The following is an 8,517-nucleotide window of genomic DNA, read 5'->3' on the forward strand; positions in this document are numbered from 1 at the left end:
ACACCAAAGGTGATCACATAGCCAAATTAGTATACGAGAAAAACAAGCCCCCATGGAGGCGAGAGAAACCACAGCATTCTACATGATATTCCACTTAAAGTCCACATTTAGACCCTTAGGTTTGAGTGACTGTAGACGATGTATCCACCGCAGTTCCCGTTGTTTCAGGGCCACTGTGCGGTCGCCACCTCGTCTACCCCTTTGGACCTGATCTATAATCATGCATTTAAGATCTTTCTCAGTATGACCAGACTCCACAAAATGTTTAGGGACCGGTAAGTCCAATCTTTTTCGTCTTATTGAAAACCGGTGGTTATTCAAGCATCAAACATTTACAATTATTTTGACCGAACAGCCTAAGGTCAGAGGATCTTGCACTCGGCTTCATCTACAGTAGTGCTGCTGCTCTTTCTTTGTATTATATTGTTGGACTTGTACAGCTTTTGCACTGCAATTTTTTTTCCTTTTGATTACATCATGGACCCCCCCCCCCCCCCGGTGTGTTCACATATACCAAAGAGGACGAGGAAAGAATCCTACATGGTTTGGTGAGTGATCCCCAGTTTTTATCTACTCCCACCACTGTTGATCTTAAAAAACAGTATGAAGCTGATGCCCAAAAAATTGCTTCCATGGACTTACATCTTATGATATTGGGTCAATATTATAAGAAACATAGAATTCCCAGGGGGATTCGCTCACAGTTGAAACCTAATTTATTCCCTGGTGGCTCAGCTTGCGCATTGAAATTTGCGCAGATATCAAATAAATATGCCTTTGATATCATATTGCTCAATTTAGAGTACCTGCAACAAGAATTGGTGGAAGTAAAGGAGAGACACTTGAAAACAAAAACTGCACTTCAGCTACTTCTTAATATAGATGAATGGAATCAGTATGACCAAAATCAGTATGACCAAAATTGTCAAAGATCAGGAGAGCATAAAAAGAAAAAAATGGCTTTGTGACTCGGACGATTATGCCAGAGGAAGAATATACACCTGGCAGGAAGACTCACAAAGGAGACAGATGCCACCTTATCGCTCTGCAATGAGGAAACAATATTCACAACCTAACCAACATCAACAGTCACAACAACAAAATAATATGCATCTACTTTGGACACTAGTGATGAGCGGCAGGTGCCATATTCGATTTCGACGAAATTCGCGAATATTCGATAGAATATTCGTTTTATATTCGTCGAAATCGAATATTCGTCATTATTCTTGTTATCGCGATTAATATGCGATTTAAATAATCGAATTTCGATTTTAACTTAAAGGCTACTCTCCTATTGAAATCGCAATTCGATTTTTTCAAGTTATAAAAATCGAATTTCGATTTTAACTTAGCACTGCTATATGCCATATTAGGCTAACTAATATGGCATATAGCAGTGCTAAGTTAAAATCGAAATTCGATTATTATAACTTGAAAAAATCGAATTGCGATTTCAACGTAATTCTCAAATCCGACAGTACATTCTAGTATATGGAGTCGTTCCCATGGTGATGGGGACGCTCCATAAGCATGGAATATGGCTTCAATGGCTTGGTAGAATTAGCGAATTGACGAATATATTCGTTATATTCCACAAAACGAATATAACGAATGTATTCGTCATATTCCACAAAACGAATATAACGAATGTATTTGTCATATTCCACAAAACGAAGATAACAAAGTATTCTGCATCTTCAGCTATACTATTCATCAATTTTGCTAATTCTAGCAATGATATAGGAAAGTTGACTATAGAGACAGCTAAGTATAATTCGCTATGCGATTATATGACTGCTTTTTTTTATAAATAGTATAATTATAATAATTATCAGGTATTATAATTATTCTATTTATTTTAAAAAAAAAAGCAGTCATATAATCGCATAGCGAATTAAACTTAGCTGTCTCTATAGTCAACTTTCCTATATCATTGCTAGAATTAGCGAAATTGATGAATAGGTAGCTAAAACGAAGATGCAGAATACTTCGTTATCTTCGTTTTGTGGAATATGACGAATACTTCGTTATCTTCGTTTTGTGGAATATGACGAATACATTCGTTATATTCGTTTTGTGGAATATGACGAATACATTCGTTATATTCGTTTTGTGGAATATAACGAATATATTCGTCAATTCGCTAATTCTACCAAGCCATTGAAGCCATATTCCATGCTTATGGAGCGTCCCCATCACCATGGGAACGACTCCATATACTAGAATGTACTGTCGGATTTGAGAATTACGTTGAAATCGCAATTCGATTTTTTCAAGTTATAATAATCGAATTTCGATTTTAACTTAGCACTGCTATATGCCATATTAGTTAGCCTAATATGGCATATAGCAGTGCTAAGTTAAAATCGAAATTCGATTATTATAACTTGAAAAAATCGAATTGCGATTTCAACGTATTTCTCAAATCCGACAGTACATTCTAGTATATGGAGATGTTCCCATGGTGATGGGGACGCTCCATGAGCATGGAAGTCGGCAGAAGCGGCAACGGGCACTGACTGGAGCAGCCAGGAAGCCAGGAATCCAAAGGACAGGTAAGAACAACTTTAGGGAAGTGGGAAAGAAAAAAATATAACAATAAAAAAATAAAAAAAAAACGAATATTCGAAATATCGAATTTATATCACTATATTCGAAATATTCGCGAATTAGCGAAGTGCCGATATTCGCGAAAAAAATTCGATATTCGAATATTCGCGCTCAACACTATTGGACACTACATCAGCTTCACCAATGCCTTTTTTAGGCCAGGGACCTATGCCAAAAGAACCAGACGAGGAGGGAGGAAGCACCACAAATGGAGAAAACTTCAAAAACTTCAAAAATCAGAGACCACAGAAGCAAAATCTCCGTCGCAAAGGGGGCAAACAGTAGGGGTGGATGAGTTTTTTACCTCCAAACTTGCAGTGGTAAATATGTCTTCGGTTGTATTGTCTGATGCACAGATGGCTTTATTGGCAAAGGGCTTGTCCTTTTGCCCTTCCACAAAGGTCGATTGGTTTCAGCTTGAGGTGGATATGCAACGTCTGTTTAGCAATATCAAATTGCAAATTTGGTTTTCTGAACATCCACCTCCAGCTGACTATCGATCGACTACAGGGGGATCTGAACTCACTCTGGGACAGGTTAACCTGTCTCCTAAGAGTGACTTCATACCGCAGATTAACCACCACACTGTAGAAACGTTTATTAAGGCTGTGACACTGGATATCAGTGGACTTAAATCCAGGGTCCTAGATACACCTCTGCAACACCCAAATATGACCTCAGCTGACATTAAATCACTGGACGAGTTATGCCATGACAGCAGCCTCACCATAAAACCGGCCGACAAAGGCGGTGCGGTTGTTGTCATGGATACGTCCTGGTATATGGGTGAAATTAGAAGACAGCTAAATGACCAGAATGTGTATAGGGAATTTCCAGGTGACCCAAAATTTTTAAATATCAAAAAAATCTAAAATGTATTGGATGTGGCACGTGATCATGGGATCATTGATGAAGGTGTATATCTGTTCCTGTTAATAGAGAACCCACGTACGCCAATGATCTACGTATTGCCAAAAATACATAAGTCCCTGACGAACCCCCCTGGGCGACCCATTGTGTCGGGCATCGACTCGATCTGTTCACATATTTCAATTTTCCTGGATCGCATACTCCGCACTTATGCAATCAACACAAAGTCCTATATCAGGGACACTGAGGATTTTTGGGATAAAATATCCTCTGTAAGATTATCTGATGGATGTCTGGTGGCATCCTTTGATGTCACCAGTCTTTATACCTCCATAGATCATGAACGGGGAGTCAATGCGGTCAGGAGATGTTTGGAACATAGTGACTATTCAGGAGGATGTTGTGATTTTATCATTCAATTGTTGAACCTGGTCCTGAGACATAATTATTTTATGTTTGGGGAGCAGTTTTTCCTGCAACTACGTGGGACCGCAATGGGGTCCAATGTGGCCCCCACGTATGCAAATGTATTTATGGCGGCACTTGAGGAGGATCTTGTCTATGTATCTCACCACTTCAGTCAGGTACTGGGGTGGTGGCGGTACATAGACGACGTCTTCCTCATTCGGCGAGGGGACGTAGAATCTTTGGAACAGTTCCACTGTTATCTGAACGAAATGGACAGTGAGATTGCATTCACATTAACACACTCCAATAAACAGGTCCAGTTCCTGGACACAATGGTGTCTATTGTTGGTGATAGATTGTCTACGGACATCTTCACCAAATCAACTGACAATAACAATACGTTATTGCGATATGAAAGCTGCCATCCTAGATCTTGTATTGAGTCCCTACCACGCAGTCAACTACTGCGTGTGAGGAGAATCGTACAGGATCCAGTAAACCTACCTGTCAGATATGGACAAATGGTCAATAAGTTTAGACAGAGGGGGTATCCGCAAAAAAATCTAGCGAGACACCTGAGGAGAATACAGTACCAGCAGGATGAGGAGGTAAAGAAATATAAACCTAAACAGATCCCCTTAGTAAGAACATTTTCAGAACAAAGTAAGGATATAGCTAGTATATTGAAAAAGCACTGGCCTATCCTACGGAGTAATTTTCCTAAGATTGAAACATTGACTAGACCTCCCCTCCTGTCATACAGACGGCCCACCAACTTGAGAGATAGGCTGGTGAGGGCTGATGTTCCTATCAAAAAGAAGGTGCAAACATTTCTGGGTACAAGTAGGACGGGATGTTTTCCGTGCCTCACATGTGTGAACTGCACGTATATGATTAGGGGTAATGTGTTTATACATCCGGAAACTGGAGTACAATATGACATTCGTCACTATCTAACATGTGACAGCACGTTTGTTATTTACGTGTTGAAATGCCCATGTGGCCTCCTCTATGTGGGGGAGACCACATGTGACATGAAAACGCGTTTGAATAACCACCAGTTTTCAATAAGACGAAAAAGATTGGACTTACCGGTCCCTAAACATTTTGTGGAGTCTGGTCATACTGAGAAAGATCTTAAATGCATGATTATAGATCAGGTCCAAAGGGGTAGACGAGGTGGCGACCGCACAGTGGCCCTGAAACAACGGGAACTGCGGTGGATACATTGTCTACAGTCACTCAAACCTAAGGGTCTAAATGTGGACTTTAAGTGGAATATCATGTAGAATGCTGTGGTTTCTCTCGCCTCCATGGGGGCTTGTTTTTCTCGTATACTAATTTGGTTATGTGATCACCTTTGGTGTCTATTTTAATCATCCTTTTTTCTTTTTCTTCTTTTTTTACATTTAGAATTCTTGGGATCTGAAAGGGATTCAGCTATTCATCAAGCTATTTTCACGGTGGAGGAGAATGGTGGCAATCGCCTGGGCGGTTTAGGTTCGGAACCAGAGAATAGGGTTGGAATCATGGCTTCACACTTAAAAGAAAAATGGTATTTGTAGTTGTGAATGGAGGAAGCTAAGGCCATAGGAGATGTATAGGGAGTGGAAGTGGAATGTGGGGATGCGGGGTGTGAACAACACTCTGTAAACCTATGACCCTTTTGGTGTATGGTGGTAATCACTGAAGTGGTGCATCCTCATATACCGCACCCCCTTTTCTCCAATCAATATATGTTACGTCCCCTTTAGGACTATTATCCTCCGATATTCACGATTTGACCTCTTGACTTAAGTATTTAATATAATTGTCTATAAACAATCGTGCGGATAGTATTTACAACCCGATCATTCTCTATCTACTTTTTTTCCCGACAGAGGTCTCATTGCCGTGCTCTAACTGATCCTGGAGATGGCGAGGCGTTGAGGGTAAGCGCTTCCTGGTTGTCAGGCAACGGTTCACGTGACTCAGTCATGTGACCGGGAGGCCGAACAGGAAGACGCTACTCTCTGGATCGTCACGCTTCGGGGGAGGTGCCAGGTTGCCGGTGTGCGCATCAGGACCTACGTCACTTGTAGGCGTGGTCTCTGTTTGTATACACCAGTTTCCAGTATACCGGGCATGCGCGGTGGGACCTCAGGGACGCCGAGACGGCTGCCATCATGATACTCCACTGTGTAAGTTAGTATGTTTTTAAAATCATGCGGCTATTGACCGCGTAATCAGCACTTTCAGGTGACCACCATAATTAAAGCACAAGGCACTTTATGAACCAGACAGTGTTTATTTGTGAAAAATCTTTGAAATTCACTGTGTATGTAATTGTGACGCATGTTATGTAATTGAATCCACATATGAGTATGAAAAAACTTTTAATGCAATTCACGTTTTTATACATTATTGAATACATTATTGCCAATCACCTTCTTAATTGACTCACTAAGCATTGTGGGTATAAATGGAGATGTTGAGACACCAATTGTTATGCTTGAGAAAGACTGCAATGAGCAGTTGAATAGAGTTGAGCGAACACCTGGATGTTCGGGTTCGAGAAGTTCGGCCGAACATCCCGGAAATGTTCGGGTTCGGGATCCGAACCCGATCCGAACTTCGTCCCGAACCCGAACCCCATTGAAGTCAATGGGGACCCGAACTTTTCGGCACTAAAAAGGCTGTAAAACAGCCCAGGAAAGAGCTAGAGGGCTGCAAAAGGCAGCAACATGTAGGTAAATCCCCTGCAAACAAATGTGGATAGGGAAATGAATTAAAATAAAAATTAAATAAATAAAAATTAACCAAAATCAATTGGAGAGAGGTTCCATAGCAGAGAATCTGGCTTCCCGTCACCCACCACTGGAACAGTCCATTCTCAGATATTTAGGCCCCGGCACCCAGGCAGAGGAGAGAGGTCCCGTAACAGAGAATCTGTCTTCATGTCAGCAGAGAATTAGTCTGCATGTCATAGCAGAGAATGAGGCTTCACGTCAGCCACCACTGCAACAGTCCATTGGCATATATTTAGGCCCAGCACCCAGGCAGAGGAGGGAGGTCCCGTAACAGAGAATCTGTCTTCATGTCAGCAGAGAATTAGTCTGCATGTCATAGCAGAGAATGAGGCTTCACGTCAGCCACCACTGCAACAGTCCATTGGCATATATTTAGGCCCAGCACACACACAGGCAGAGGAGAGAGGTCCCGTAACAGAGGATCTGGCTTCATGTCAGCAGAGAATCAGTCTGCATGTCATAGCAGAGAATCAGGCTTCACGTCAGCCACCACTGCAACAGTCCATTGTCATAAATTTAGGCCCAGCACCCAGGCAGAGGAGAGAGGTCCCGTAACAGACAATCTGGCTTCATGTCAGCAGAGAATTAGTCTGCATGTCATAGCAGAGAATGAGGCTTCACGTCAGCCACCACTGCAACAGTCCATTGGCATATATTTAGGCCTAGCACACAGGCAGAGGAGAGAGGTCCCGTAACAGACAATCTGGCTTCATGTCAGCAGAGAATCAGTCTGCATGTCATAGCAGAGAATGAGGCTTCACGTCACCCACCACTGCAACAGTCCATTGGCATATATTTAGGCCTAGCACACAGGCAGAGCAGAGAGGTCCCGTAACAGACAATCTGGCTTCATGACAGCAGAGAATCAGTCTGCATGTCATAGCAGAGAATGAGGCTTCACGTCACCCACCACTGCAACAGTCCATTGGCATATATTTAGGCCTAGCACACAGGCAGAGCAGAGAGGTCCCGTAACAGACGATCTGGCTTCATGTCAGCAGAGAATCAGTCTGCATGTCATAGCAGAGAATGAGGCTTCACGTCAGCCACCACTGCAACAGTCCATTGGCATATATTTAGGCCTAGCACACAGGCAGAGGAGAGAGGTCCCGTAACAGACAATCTGGCTTCATGTCAGCAGAGAATCAGTCTGCATGTCATAGCAGAGAATGAGGCTTCACGTCACCCACCACTGCAACAGTCCATTGGCATATATTTAGGCCCAGCACCCAGGCAGAGGAGGGAGGTCCCGTAACAGAGAATCTGTCTTCATGTCAGCAGAGAATTAGTCTGCATGTCATAGCAGAGAATGAGGCTTCACGTCAGCCACCACTGCAACAGTCCATTGGCATATATTTAGGCCCAGCACCCAGGCAGAGGAGGGAGGTCCCGTAACAGAGAATCTGTCTTCATGTCAGCAGAGAATTAGTCTGCATGTCATAGCAGAGAATGAGGCTTCACGTCAGCCACCACTGCAACAGTCCATTGGCATATATTTAGGCCCAGCACCCAGGCAGAGGAGGGAGGTCCCGTAACAGACAATCTGGCTTCATGTCAGCAGAGAATCAGTCTGCATGTCATAGCAGAGAATGAGGCTTCACGTCACCCACCACTGCAACAGTCCATTGGCATATATTTAGGCCCAGCACCCAGGCAGAGGAGGGAGGTCCCGTAACAGAGAATCTGTCTTCATGTCAGCAGAGAATTAGTCTGCATGTCATAGCAGAGAATGAGGCTTCACGTCAGCCACCACTGCAACAGTCCATTGGCATATATTTAGGCCCAGCACCCAGGCAGAGGAGGGAGGTCCCGTAACAGAGAATCTGTCTTCATGTCA

This window comes from Bufo gargarizans, chromosome 3, assembly GCF_014858855.1.
Source record: "Bufo gargarizans isolate SCDJY-AF-19 chromosome 3, ASM1485885v1, whole genome shotgun sequence".
NCBI classification, from domain to species: domain Eukaryota; kingdom Metazoa; phylum Chordata; class Amphibia; order Anura; family Bufonidae; genus Bufo; species Bufo gargarizans.